The sequence below is a fragment of the Stenella coeruleoalba genome (assembly GCF_951394435.1).
Source record: "Stenella coeruleoalba genome assembly, chromosome: 4".
In the NCBI taxonomy this organism is placed as follows: Eukaryota; Metazoa; Chordata; class Mammalia; order Artiodactyla; family Delphinidae; genus Stenella; species Stenella coeruleoalba.
In genome coordinates this window covers 67,596,918-67,612,070 of record NC_137149.1, presented here as the reverse complement: position 1 = coordinate 67,612,070, position 15,153 = coordinate 67,596,918, and the positions used below count along the sequence as shown (strand labels likewise).

The following is a 15,153-nucleotide window of genomic DNA, read 5'->3' as shown; positions in this document are numbered from 1 at the left end:
CACTCATTTAATAAATCACAGATATATTCAAAGCTAATACCTGTCATCTCTAGATAGGTCTAGTATTTGCCCAAGTCAGGGGTAATGGACCTTTCTGGAAAACACTCTGCTTTGATTTTTTAAATTACAATGAGACAGAAATTTCAGGACATCAAGAGACATAGACTAGACAAAATGGTTTTACTATTCATTTATTTTCTGATCAAATTCAATCTTAAACAATATTCAGAAGTTAGTTGAACTATTTCTGGTCCTCTGCCTAAAGGTGAAATTATTCACTTGTCCTAGTGGGTCTAGGTTCCAAGTTATCATTATTCTTTTAAATAACTCTTGCAAAGGGGTGATTTCTGGCTCCTTCATCTCAGGGGAGAACTTATGGGTCTTTGGATGACATTCAAGCATAATTTTCTTACCTCAGTTTTGACGCTTCAGAGAAAATTTATCTCTATTTTTAAATAGAAATATGGAGCAAGAAATTTCTAGGTAACTAGAGGGTATTTGGTGTTCTCCTTCCTTATTGCAGTATGCAGTCTCTAGTTTTGGAAAATGGCACAAAGACCTTAAGGCAGCTTGTTTAGGACAGCAGTTACAATATATACAGTCTGCTAATGCCTTCAGCTTCCCACAAGAAGAGAGACTTGTTTCGAGTGGGTGTTGGTGGTGTGTTTTTCAGGCTTCATGGAGGAGATTTTTCTCAAGGATCTGCCATAGACAGGGATACAAATCCAAGTACTGCCTGGTTCTTTATCCCAGGTAGGATATACTGTAACTAGGAAAACATTTTGCCAGTGATTATAAAACAGTGTGGCAAATTCTTTTGAGTTAGTAATTTACTAGAATAGATAGTATTATTTTATCTTAAAATAATTTTCAAGGCTAAGGTTTCACCAAAGACAACTTGTAGATAAAGTGCTCTCCTAGAGTAATAGCCGATGAGCTATAATTTGGTCATAGTTTTTAATAAGCTTTGCTTTCTAAGTTCTGTGGGAGATCTGAATTAGATTCTGATAACAAGCTAGGAAAAACCAGTAGAGACATCATTCAAGAATTTCAAAAATCTAGCTCTTGGGGACAATTTGCTGTGAGCAAAAAGCCATAAGTAACCCCCAAGAGCATTGTTATATTACAGTGATTATAGTTCAGAGCTTGGGACTTTGCAGTCAGACACACGGGGATTCAACTTCTGGATCCTTATTATGTGACTTTGGACAAGTTACTTAGCTATTCTAAGTATCGTTTCTTCACTGTGCGATGCTTCAGAAATTATTTTGAGGATTAAAGAGATTATGGTTTTAACAGTTCATGGTATAGTGCCTGGTACATAGTAAGCCCTCAAAATATATTTACTATAATATTTGTAGTTACTGCAATAATTCCCCAGAATTATTTAAATATTTGTTTAATTATCTAATTATTAAATATTGAATATTTTAAAATATTTCATATAATTTACAGTATATATATATATTCAAGTAAGTGTCAAAATTAAAAAGTGAGATAAAGGTGTCAATGAAGGAATCATGGCAAGACACCCAGACCTCTGAAAGAATGGTCATCAATCTAATCCTCAGCTATGGGCAGTGGGCGGGAGGGCAGATAATTTGTTGAGATGCATCTTTTTAAATGGACTCAAAAGGATCAGGAGATGCTCCTACTTTTGGCTCATTTGTAGTGGAGACAATGCCATTTTTATAGTACAATTCACTACTCTGAGCACTTTCTTCTTATTTTATATCCTAGATGCCAATTTGGTCACTAGAAGTTTTCATGAGGAGCACTGAAGCAAATCAAAGAGAATTGCACTGTTTGGGGAATTTTTTTATCCAAGTTGCTTAAAAACCCATTAAAGTCTCCTGACCAAAAAGAGTATACCTTTCCAATAACTAGTGCACTTCAGAGTCTTTCTCCTTTGGTAATGCTGAATAAAAACATCTTTCCGATATTTTGTTCTTTTTCAGTATGTTTTCAGTACTCTATGAAGCCCACCATATTAGTTATCTGTAGCTGCTGTAACAAATTACCACAAAGTTAGTGGCTTAAAACAACGTACGTTTTACAGTTCTGGAGGTCAGAAGTCTGGAAAGGGTCCATCAGGCTAAAATTTAAGTGTCAGCAGGGCTGTGTTTCTTCAGGAGGCTCTAGTGGACAATGTGTTTCCTTGCTTCTTCCAGCTTCTAGAACCCTGCCTGTATTGCTTAGTTCCTGGGTCCCTTCCATCTTCAAAGCCATCAGAGTAATATTTCAAATCTATGTCTCTGGTTCTCCTGCCACTCTCTTTCATTTATAATGACTCAGGGTCCACCTGGGTAATACTTATCTCCCCATCTCCAGATCCTTAACTTAATCACACGTGCAAGATCTCTTTTGCCAAATAAAGTGACATACTCACAGGTTCTGAGGATTGGGGGCTGCACAGTTTACAGGGCATTATTCTGCCTACTGCAGCCATCTAGATAGTCTTTCTGTGGGTGTTGTAACACTGTTGATCAGATACTTACATTTTTCACATTTAACAATGGTGCAGTTATATTTTCAGACTGCTCTTTAAGCACTGATCTACGAGAAATCTGGTCCTTCAGGCAGGTTTCTGTAATAGCTCATTTTATTCCTTATGTGTTAAATTTACTGGTTCAACTCTTACAGGCTAATGTTAATTGACGTTCAAGTACTTCTTAGTTACCTACTAGAAGTCACAAGGATGTAGGTCATGTATTTAGAAATTTCTACCTGTAGGGGTGAGGACTTCTTTTCCAAAGTTTATCTTTTAAAGTTGCAAGTTTCATTCCTCCAAAAACTAAAAATAGAACTACCATATGATCCAGCAATTGCACTGCTGGGTATATATCCAGAAAAAAAACCCACCACTAATTTGAAAAGATACAAACACCCAGGTGTTCATAGAAGCACTATTTACAATAGCCAAGATGTGGAAGCAACCCAGTGTCCATCAATAGATGAATGGGTAATGAAGTTGTATATATATAAAGTGAAGTATTACTCAGCTATAAAAAAGAATGAAATTCTCACAGATATAGAAAACAAACTAGTGGTTATTATTGAGGAGAAGGAAGAGGCGAGGGGAAATACAGGGGTAGGGGATTAAGAGGTACAAACAACTATGTACAAAATAGATAAGCAACGAGGATATATTGTATGGCACAAGGGATTATAGCCATTATCTTATAGTAACTTTCAATGGAGTATAAATCTGTAAAAATACTGAATCACTATTCTGTATACCTGAAACTAATGTAATATTGTAAATCAACTATACTTCAAAAAAGAAAAATGAAGTTAAAAGTTTCAGTTACTTGGGAAATTTATTTCCATGGAATTGCTGTTTTTCTAAGGATGCTAATTCAGTTAAATATTAATGTATCATAATAGTAGTTTTAAAAATTTTAATAATTACTTTAATCTGACTTTTTTAGATGTGCTTATGCTTTTCACTGTCAGTTTAGGTAAATTATACAATGAATTTTCCTTTTTGAGGGCCTTCCATATATTGATGCTATCTATATGTCTGCATTGACTTGATGAGATGTAATAGGTACAGTTATTATAGGATTTACTGTATTAAACAGCAAAATATAAGGACAGAATAAGAATCTTTTACCTGGGAGTGACTTCTAGATGGAATACAGGCAATATTTTATTGTGCTGTCTATTCATTTTATAAGTTCTGAACTAATGACTAAATTGCAGTAGCAGGAAAGCATGATCAGACAAGGTGAAGATAACTGGGAGGAAGGACTGAGAAGAAAGAACGGTATTTTTGTGCTTTGGACCAGCCCTCCAAATAAATAAAAATTACCTATATGAAATCTCAGGCAAATAGCTTTACATCATATTAAATAATTTAACTAATTGACAATGTGGCTAGAAAAATGATAGCATTAATTTTAAATTGTATTTTGAGTGTCATCGTTGTAAGTGCTTCCTTTTTCATTGTGTTATGTACCTGGGGGCTATTCTGTCCAATTAAATACTCTTAAAATGTGTAATCGTAGGCCAAGGTCTGCCTCCAAGTCTATCAAAAAAGCAAATGTTATAGGAATTCCTTTCATAGAAGGCAAATTTTCAAAGGTATATGTCTTAATGCTGTCTTCTAATATATATGCATTGCTTTTAGAAGTTGTACTAAGTCTTCTGAACCAATTAAGCTAATGTACTTGGTATCTTATGGATACCAAGTATGAAAAATTAAAACTTGGGGACCTATTTATAGTACCCTTTTTTAAAAATAAATGTGATACATTTGATTATTTTTTTTGCAATCTACGTTTTAAAATGTTGACAGTTTTATTTTTTTAGATTTACTTTTTATATAGCAGGTTCTTATTAGTTATCTATTTTATACATATTAGTGTATATATGTCAATCCCAATCTTCCACTTCATCCCACCACCACCCCCCACCCACTTTCCCCCCTTGCTGTCCATACGTTTGTTCTCTACATCTGTGTCTCTATTTCTGCCTTGCAAACCAGTTCATCTGTACGAATTTTCTAGATTCCACATATATGTGTTAATATACAATATTTGTTTTTCTCTTTCTGACTTACTTCACTCTGTATGACAGTCTCTAGGTCCATCCACGTCTCTACAAATGACCCAATTTCATTCCTTTTTATGGCTCAGTAGTACTCCATTGTATGTATGTACACCATCTGCTTTATCCATTTGTCTGTTGATGGGCATTTAGGTTGCTTCCATGACCTGGCTATTGTAAACAGTGCTGCAATGAACATTGGGGTGCATGTGTCTTTTTGAATTATGGTTTTCTCTGGTATATGCCCAGTAGTGGGATTTCTGGGTCATATGGTAATTCTATTTTTAGTTTTTTAAGAAACCTCCATACTGTTCTCCGTAGTGACTATATCAATTTACATTCCCACCAACAGTGCAAGAGGGTTCCCTTTTTTCCACACCCTCTCCAGCATTTGTTGTTTGTAGATTTTCTGATGATTCCCATTCTAACTGGTGTTAGGTGATACCTCATTGTAGTTTTTTTTTTTTTTTTTGTGGTACACGGGCCTCTCACTGTTGTGGCCTCTCCCGTTGCAGAGCACAGGCTCTGGACGTGCAGGCTCAGCGGCCATGGATCACAGGCCTAGCCGCTCCGTGGCATGTGGGATCTTCCCAGACCGGGGCACGAATCTGTGTCCCCTGCATCGGCAGGAGGACTCTCACCCACTGCACCACCAGGCAAGCCCCCTCATTGTAGTTTTGACTTCCATTTCTCTAATAATTAGTGATGTTGAGAAGCTTTTCATGTGCCTCTTGGCCATCTGTATGTCTTCTTTGGAGAGATGTCTATTTAGGTCTTCTGCCCATTTTTTGATTGGGTTGTTTGTTTTTTTAATACTGAGCTTCATGAGCTGTTTATGTATTTTTGAGATTAATCCTTTGTCCATTGATTCGTTTGCAAATATTTTCTCCCATTCTGAGGGTTGTCTTTTCATCTTGTTTATGGTTTCCTTTGTTGTGCAAAAGCTTATAAGTTTCATTAGGTCCCATTTATTTATTTTTGTTTTTATTTCCATTACTCTAGGAGGTGGGTCAAAAAAGATCTTTCTGTGATTTATGTTATGTTTTCCTCTGAGATTTTTATAGTGTCCTGTCTTACATTTAAGTCTTTAATCCATTTGGAGTTTATTTTCGTGTATGGTGTAAGTGTTCTAATTTCATTCTTTTACAGGTAGCTGCATAGTTTTCCCAGCACCACTTATTGAAGAGACTGTCTTTTCTCCATTGTATATCCTTGCCTCCTTTGTCATAGATTAGTTGACCATAGGTGCTTGGGTTTATCTCTGGGCTTTCTATCCTGTTCCATTGATCTATATTTCTGGTTGTGTGCCAATACCATACTGTCTTGATTACTGTAGCTTTGTAGTATAGTCTTAAGTCTGGGATCCTGATTCCTCCAGCTCTGTTTTTCTTTCTCAAGATTGCTTTGGCTATTCGGGGTCTTTTGTGTTTCCATACAAATTGTGAAATTTTTTGTTCTAGTTCTGTGAAAAATGCCAGCAGTAGTTTGATAGAGATTGCATTGAATCTGTAGTCATTGCTTTGGGTAGTATAGTCATTTTCACAATGTTGATTCTTCCAATCCAAGAACGTGGTATATCTCTCCATCTGTTTGTATCATCTTTAATTTCTTTCATCAGTGTCTTATAGTTTTCTGCATACAGGGCTTTTGTCTCCTTAGGTTTATTCCTAGGTATTTTATTCTTTTTATTGCAATGGTAAATGGGAGTGTTTCCTTAATTTCTCTTTCAGATTTTTTGTTGTTAGTGTACAGGAATGCAAGAGATTACTGTGCATTAATTTTGTATCCTGCAGCTTTACCAAATTCATTAATTAGCTCTAGTAGCTTTCTGGTGGCATCTTTAGGCTTACCTATGTATAGTATCATGTCATCTACAAACAGTGACAGTTTTACTTCTTTCCCAATTTGGATTCCTTTTATTTCTTTTTCTTCTCTGATTGCCATGGCTAGGACTTCCAAAACTATTTTGAATAATACTGGCAAGAGTGGACATCCTTGTCTTGTTCCTGATCTTAGAGGAAATGCTTTCAGTTTTTCACCATTGAGAATGATGTTTGCTGTGAGTTTGTCATATATGGCCTTTATTATGTTGAGATAGGTTCCCTCTGTGCCCACTTTCTGGAGAGTTTTTATCATACATGGGTGTTGAATTTTGTCAAAAGCTTTTTCAGCATCTATTGAGAATACCACATGGTTTTTATCCTTCAGTTTGTTAATGTGGTGTATCACATTGATTGGTTTGCGTATGTTGAAGAATCCTTGCATCCCTGGGAAAATCCCACTTGATCATGGTGTATGATCCTTTTAATGTGTTGTTGGATTCTGTTTGCTAGTATTTTGTTGAGGATTTTTGCATCTGTATTCATCAGTGATATTGGTCTGTAATTTTCTCTTTTTTTTATTTTCAAAAATTTATTTATTTTGGCTGCGTTGGGTCTTCGTTGTTGCACATGGGCTTCCTCTAGTTGCAGAGAGCTGGGCATACTTTTCATACGGTTTGTGGGCTTCTCATTGTGGTGGCTTCTCTTGTTGCGGAGCATGGACTCTAGACGTGCGAGCTTCAGTAGCTGTGGCTCGTGGACTCTAGAGCACAGGCTCAGTAGCTCTGGCATGTGGGCTTAATGCTTCATGGCATGTGGGATCTTCCCAGACCAGGGCTTGAACCTGTGTCTCCTGCACTAGCAGGTAGATTCTCAACCACTGTGCCTCCAGGGAAGCCCTATAATTTTCTTTTTTTGTAGTATTTCTCTCTGGTTTTGGTATCAGGGTGATGGTAGCCTCCTAGAATGAGTTTGGGAGTGTTCCCTCCTCTGCAATTTTTTGGAAGAGTTTGAGAAGGATGGGTGTTATCTCTTCTCTAAATGTTTGATAGAATTCTACTGTGAAGCCATCTGGTTCTGGACTTTTGTTTGTTGGAAGATTTTTAATCACAGTTTCAATTTCATTACTTGTGATCGGTCTGCTCATATTTTCTATTTATTTCTGGTTCAGTCTTGGAAGGTTATACCTTTCTAAGAATTTGTCCATTTCTTCCAGGTTGTCCATTTTATTGGCATAGAGTTGCTTTTAGTAGTCTCTTACGATGCTTTGTATTCCTGCAGTGTCCATTGTAACTTCTCCTTTTTCATTTCTAATTTTATTCGTTTGAGTCCTCTGCCTCTTTTTCTTGATGAGTCTCACTAAAGATTTATCAATTTTTTTATCTTCTCAAAGAACCAGCTTTTAGTTTTATTGATCTTTGCTATTGTTTTCTTTGTTTCTATTTCATTTATTTCTGCTCTGATCTTTATGATTTCTTTCCTTCTATTAACTTTGGGTTTTGTTTGTTCTTCTTTCTCTAGTTCCTTTAAGTGTAAGGTTAGATTGTTTATTTGAGGTTTTTCTTGTTTCTTGCGGTAGGCTTATATGTATTGCTATAAACTACCCTCTTAGAACTGCTTTTGCTGCATCCCATAGGTTTTGGATTGTTGTGTTTTCATTGTAATTTGTCTCTAGGTATTTTTTGACTTCTTTGATTTCTTCAGTGATCTCTTGGTTATTTAGTAACGTATTGTTTAACCTCCATGTGTTTGTTTTTTTACGTTTTTTTTTCCCTGTAATTGATTTCTAATCTCATAGCCTTGTGGTCAGAAAAGATGCTTGATATGATTTCAATTTTCTTAAATGTACTGAGGCTTTATTTGTGACCCAATATGTGATCTATCCTGGAGAATGTTCCGTGTGCACTTGAGAATAAAGTGTAATCTGCTGTTTTTGGATGGAATGTCCTATAAATATCAATTAAATGTATCTGGTCTATTGTGTCATTTAAAGCTTCTGTTTCCTTCTTAATTTTCTGTTTGGATCATCTGTTCATTGGTGTAAGTGAGGTGTTAAAGTCCCCCACTATTATTGTGTTACTGTCGATTTCCTCTTTTATAGCTGTTAGCAGTTGCCTTATGTATTGAGGTGCTCCTATGTTGGGTGCATATATATTTATAATTGTAATATCTTCTTCTTGGATTGATCATTATGTAGTGTTCTTCCTTGTCTCTTGTAACATTCTTTATTTTAAAGTCTATTTTATCTGATATGAATATTGCTACTCCAGCTTTCTTCTTTTTTTTTTTTTTGCGGTACGCGGGCCTCTCACTGCTGCGGCCTCTCCCGCTGCGGAGCACAGGCTCCAGACGCGCAGGCTCAGCGGCCATGGTTCACGGGCCTAGCTGCTCCGTGACATGTGGGATCTTCCCGGACCGGGGCACGAACCCGTGTCCCCTGCATCGGCAGGCAGACTCTCAACTGCTGCGCCACTAGGGAAGCCCTGAATATTCTATATTTTATCCCATGTTTAAGATATCAGTATTTTGTGTTCTTGTAACCCATGCATATTGGTTTCCTTAGGGTTGCTGTAAGAAAGTGCCATATACTGGGTGACTTAAGAAGTTCAAAATCTAGGTATCTGCGGGGCCATGCTCCGCCAAGACACTTAGTAGACTCCTTCCTTGCCTGTTTGTTGGTGGCTGTCAGTCTGTTGCTTGGCTTGCAACTGCCACCTGTGTCATCACATGGCATTTTCCCAGTGTGTCTGTGTTTTCACATGGTATTCTCCTTCCTGTGTCTCCTCCTCGTATAAGGACACCAGTCATATCAGAATAAGGCCCTACCCTACTCCAGTATGACCCCATCTGAACTAATTACATGGGTTACAACTCTAGTTTCAAATAAGGTAATATTATGAAGACCTGGGGATTAGAATTTCCACATACCTTCTTTGGGGGACACAATTCAACTCATAACACCGTGTGTACTATATTTGGAAAAACAGAATTATTTTTATGAATTGTGTTTTTTTTTTTTTTTTTTGTGGTATGCGGGCCTCTCACTGTTGTGGCCTCTCTTGTTGCAGAGCATAGGCTCTGGACTCGCAGGCTCAGTGGCCATGGCTCACGGGCCCAGCCACTCCACGGCATGTGGGAGCTTCCCGGACCAGGGCATGAACCCGTGTCCCCTGCATCGGCAGGTGGACTCTCAACCACTGAGCCACCAGGGAAGCCCTATGAATTGTGTTTTTTTGGCATTACGTTCTCAACTTTGTATCAAAGAACTGATGATTGTATGAAAACAATTATTGTACTTTTTATAAATAAGCTGTTTTCTAAGTTTGTCCCAAGAAAAACTAGTTTTTCAAGATGCTCTAAGAAAAGTGGAGTGCATGAACAAATAATGGTGAGATTAACTGAATGTTAGTCTACATTTTATATACCCTTCTTGGAGACCTAGTACCCCTTAAGATATTAAAATCATTCAAAAGTCCTGTGTGAAATATATTGAACCTAACCTTAAGTTTCCCAAATGTGTTAGATGTCAGAAACTCTTAATTATGTTAACACAGTACTTTGTACAACTGTTTTGGAAAGTGACAAATCAGGGAATCACAACATATATACTATTGTCCCTTTTCATTAGGAATATGGAAAGATTAATTTACGTTTGTATGCATCAGTTTTCTCAACTGTAAAATAAGAATAATAATTACAGTTATAGCATAAAAATGATTGAGACTATTAAGTAAGATAAAACAGGCAAAGAGTATGACCCAGTATTGGACCATAAAAAGTATTCAATGCATGTTTATCATTAATGTGATTTAGTCTTATATTTAGTCAATATTTGTCACTAGGCATTAATCCAGAGTGATGTTGAGATCTATCAAACAAGAGGACCATACTTATTAGCTTGAACACAATTTCTATATAATTCACAGAGTAAAGAGAACATATATTTTATTCTCAGAGTATTTAAGTATTTTAGCTTTTTACAGCAATATCTCAAGAAAAAATATTATATTAGAATCTACATAATATGTATAATAATGGAGGAAATTATGCAATATATTTTAGGGAGAGTTTTTCAGAGGATGAGTAAAATTAAGAAGGTTCTTCATTCAGAATACTAGTCACTGTACTGTTAAAAAGTTAAGTGAAGCCCCTGGAGCAATTGAAAAATATAAGGCTGAGAGAACTTGTAATAAAATCCTCGGAATGCTGTGCTTTGGATTTTTGTGTGTTTTCTCCTTTTGTCCTTTATGTCAGGTATTTAGTTGCCAATTTCTTTTTTTCTGTTTCCTAGGTGCTCTATTCTATCACTTATTTCAACGCTTGTTCTTTTAAAATACACTATAAACTGGAAAGCTGATAATGAGAGTCATTCAGTTCTTTACAAAATAATAAAGATGGCTGAAAGCTTTTTTTTTCTTCTGCAGATTTTTGAGTATATTTTTCTACATGGTTGAAATTGCTAGCTTCATAATCTCTACCAAGTTGGTAAAATGTTACTGAATTATGTCCCTTAAAATGATTATTTTTGTGTAAGCTAAAGATAAGCACCCAGCTACCACTTCACTATTATTTCTTAGTTTCTGAATGTCCCTCTTACCCCATCAGTTCCTTATAATCTCTCCGCTCGCTACCACCATGCTTCTTACAGCTAGACCACTTGAGTCACCCGCTTGTCCTCCTGCCTCTTAGAGGATATGGACTGCTCTGCCAGCACAACTTGATATTGTATGACAGTTCTTTCTTAGAAGAGTTGCAGATTTTGCTTGGGGTCTCCCTTGAATATTTAAAAATGTCACTTTCTTCTTCGTCAGTCATTTCACTCAGAAGAATCATAATTCTAAAAGGATGGTTAGAAATTTTCCATTCAGGTCTTTCTAAATTCAAAAAATCTTCACACTCATTCCTTAACCATTAAATATATTAAGTTTTGTCTGGCTGTTTGTGGATATGTCATTTGAGGGAATTATTATTTATTTATTTTTTTGTTAATAAAGAATTCTAGTTAAATGAAGGACATACACCAGGTATATATTATCAATTTTCAAAGGGCTCATAGAACAAGAATGTATGATAGTAATAAGAGTTTGCTACAGATATTTCTTTTTTGTTTAATAAATGTTTAGGCATCATTTGGTGAGTCAAGGTCATAATGTTAACAACACTTTACTATTATATTTAGAAATATGGATTAGTATTTAATAATCTGCCAAGTAAAATCATTTGTCCTTGCTAGTACTTTACATACACTGTTTCATTTAATCTTTCATTGGCCGTAGGAATTTGGCTTTATTATCTCGTGTATTGCATATAATGAAGCCAAGCTTCAAGGGTTTAATTTGTTCTTCCCAGTGGATAGATGACAGGGCTGGGATTTCATCTCACAGTCACCTGAAGCCTCAGAGTAAATGTTTCCTACTCTACCATACTGCTTCTAATGACACAGGGTAAAGAAAAATCAGAGAAGAGGTAAGACCAGATTAACTCTTGAAGTATGAGAATTTGGTAGGCAGTGTGAGAAAGTAGGTAACAGACTAGAAAGCTTAAAATTGTTAGAGTAGGTGGTAAATAATTATTGAAGGATTTGATCCAGGGTGATGGAATGTCATGGTGAAAATAGTGAATTAAAAAAAAAAATTGATGTGATGTCTATGTCAGGGTAACTAGAAAGAGGTAGTGTTTGAACATTAAAATGAATTAGGAGTTTATTGTAGTAGTTGAGACGAGAATGATGAAAACCTTGCCTAAGTTAATAAAAGAGGAGATTTTGGAAGGCAGTGTCTTTAGAACTTATTTGGAGATGAAAGAGATGAAAGAGAAAATGAAGATGCTGAAATTTGTATTTTAAATAATTGAAAGAATGTTGATAATATTGATTGAAGTAAGGAAACAATGTAAAGCAGTACTTTGCTGAGGAAGAAAAAGTAATGTATTTAGAGAATTGTGGGTTGATGGTTGGACAATACAGTGGAATCTCTAGTGGATTATTAGATAGAACTGAACTCAAGTGTTGGCTGAGGATTAAGAAGACAAATTTGATAGTCTTCTATCTGCATTTAACATCCAAGATTTGTGTTCTCATATTTATTTAGTTGTTGTGCTTAATTCAAACATTTAAATACCCAACTTGAGCTCTTAAAATTAACCTGAGAACAGAAACATTTGTAAATACAATATGTAAATTTGAGGATAAAAATAATGTGACAAGAAGCACAGATGGGATGCACTTGAATTTTTTTCAAAAATTTTACTTCAACTTTTTTTCTTTTTGGTCAAATCTGTCATTGCCATAGATATTTATTCTCCTGAATCCTTTTCTTACATTTGATATTTTATAGATCATGTTTGGGTTAAGTAAAGAGAAGAGCCATATCTTTCAGTGCATAAAATTATGCTTTGAAGTTAACTATCCAGACTATATTTTGCTCTTGAAAGATATCCAGTATATCCTTTGCATGCTATGCTGACTACCAAATATTTGTCCATTTTCTATCTTAATCTCAGAACTGATATCCACTGTATTTTCACCTCCTCATCCTTGGATGCTATCCCAGTGTGGGGAGAGCAAGAGGGTATCCACAATATAATGAAGAAAGCAGAAATGTCTCAATCTAGATGAGATGTATTATATTTTTCTATTGACTATAACCTCACCAAGAAGTGCAAAATATAAGTTGATCTCAAAGAAAGCAGAGCTGTCAAAATATCATGCTCATCTTCTAGCGTAGCCACCCATCTCTTCTACTCTTGTTTAGTTCCCTCTAAAACTTGTGTGCAGAATGGCTCAGAGTATAAAGATGTGCTTTGGAATGAGAAGGACTGTACTATTGGTTGTTCTCTGGAGGAAACTGGGCAAGCTCTTCAAAATAGTCATAACTAGGTGCAGCGGCCGAGTCAGGAGTGGCTGCAGAGAAAGAGTTTGGTGCGATGTCTCACACCATTTTGCTGGTAACAGCCTACCCAGAGGCCAGAAGGCAGAACTTATGCTGACTATGAATCTGTAAATGAATGCATGGAAGGTGTGTGTAAAATGTATGAAGAACATCTGAAGAGAATGAATCCCAACAGCCCCTCTATCACATATGATATCAGTCAGTTGTTTGATTCTGTTGATGACCTGGCAGACCTCAGCTGCCTTGTTTACTGAGCTGATACCCAGACAAACCAGCCTTATAACAAAGACTGGATTAAAGAGAAGATCCAGGTGCTCCTTTGTCGACAGGCACAACAGGCAAGGAAAGAGTTGAGTTTGGAAGCATTAGGGGGACCGGGTGGGCTTGGAACACAGCTGTGTACAGTGCGCTGCAGTGGAAGTTTTGTATTATAGTAATCCTGTTTCCATTTTGGTGCACTCTAGCCAGGATTGAATGTATTAGATGAAATGTGAGGATCTTGTTCAATCTGAAACCCCCTTTCCCCCCGTCCCCTCCTTTTTTTTACTTAAACATTTTTATTGTGATTTAGATGGAAGTTGGTTTTTGCCAGTTAATGTTGGTTCCAGTCCTTCAAACTGTTCCTATCTGCTTTATAACATTCACTGTACAAACCCTTCTTCACATTGGGGTGGGGGGTGGTGATGTGGTTTAGTTATGTCCTCAAGAAAAAGTCTTAGTGAAAAACAAATAAATGTTCTTTAGCTAAAAAAAGTACTCATAACTAGAGAGATGATTGGTTAATTCATCCCCAAGTTAACATTAACCACCATTAAGAAACTTCTTGGTTTTTAGCTTGGGTTAAGAGAAGAATGGATAATACTTTTTTTCTTGCTATGTGGGGCTATTTGAGTAGAGTTCCAGAGGACGAAACAAGAAAATTAGAAGAGTGACACGAATTATGACCATGCCCTATTCTACTCTTGCTTGATTTTAACGACCTGGCTAATCAGATCTTTTACCCTTAATAGGAGCACATTTTGCAATTATTTTTTGACCTAAGACCATGCATGAGTGTTTTAAATCCTTTTTCTGCTATTGTTTTGGTTGGAACAAAAGCTGGTAAATATCATTAATTTTAGATCCTAGAATGTAGAAATCCAGACCTAAATTAAGAAGCTCATGAAATTTAAATTTTGAAAAATAAAATTGCGGTTATTTACTTTGAACTGTACTTTCTTTAGGCTTTTCAAAGCAGCTTTGTCCTAAAAAACCCCAAATATTTTACTTCAAACCTTGCCACATGAAGGTGAACCGTGATTATTATGAAACAAGAGAGGCATTTAGCACCTGAAATCTGACCTAAATTCTTCTTACTTGTTTAAAGTGAGATTGCTTGACAAGCTTCATTACTTTTATGTGACTTCAAACATGAAATTAAACATAAAATGATAGAATCGTGAATGAGTGTGAGTTAGATTTCTTGAAATGCAAAATATGAGGATTTTATGAATCAACTTCCCAATTTCTCTCTCTCACTACTGCCCTGCTTATCTGTCAAACAGGCCAGCTCTTGAGGTCATTCAGTCTATTTCCTCTTCTGGATTCTATCTCCTTAGACCTAAGGCAAAACTTAGATCATACTCAAGGGCATGCTGATGATCCAGGAGAAACTCTACACAGGTTTACACAATTAGTACCTCATTAAAGAATGATGTATAGACTATAATATAGAAACGTAAACTTTCATACGTTTGTCCTCTTGGCAAGGGCAGGCTCATGTAGATACTGCTGGTGTCACTAGGCAACATTTCCTTCATTGGTATTTAAACGTTTTTCTACTTATGACTTTTATATAGAGAGGTAGGAACAAGACATGAAATATAATAACATGGCAAGGAATTTAATGTCTG

At 36.1% G+C, this 15,153-nt stretch overlaps 1 pseudogene across 1 annotated transcript; it reads left to right on the top strand.

Annotated features, from left to right (window-relative positions):
* Positions 1 to 13,166: 13,166 nt before the first annotated feature.
* Positions 13,167 to 13,695, top strand: LOC307185488 (enhancer of rudimentary homolog; annotated as a pseudogene). The gene has a single exon. The product of its transcript is annotated as an enhancer of rudimentary homolog (transcript).
* Positions 13,696 to 15,153: the final 1,458 nt, after the last annotated feature.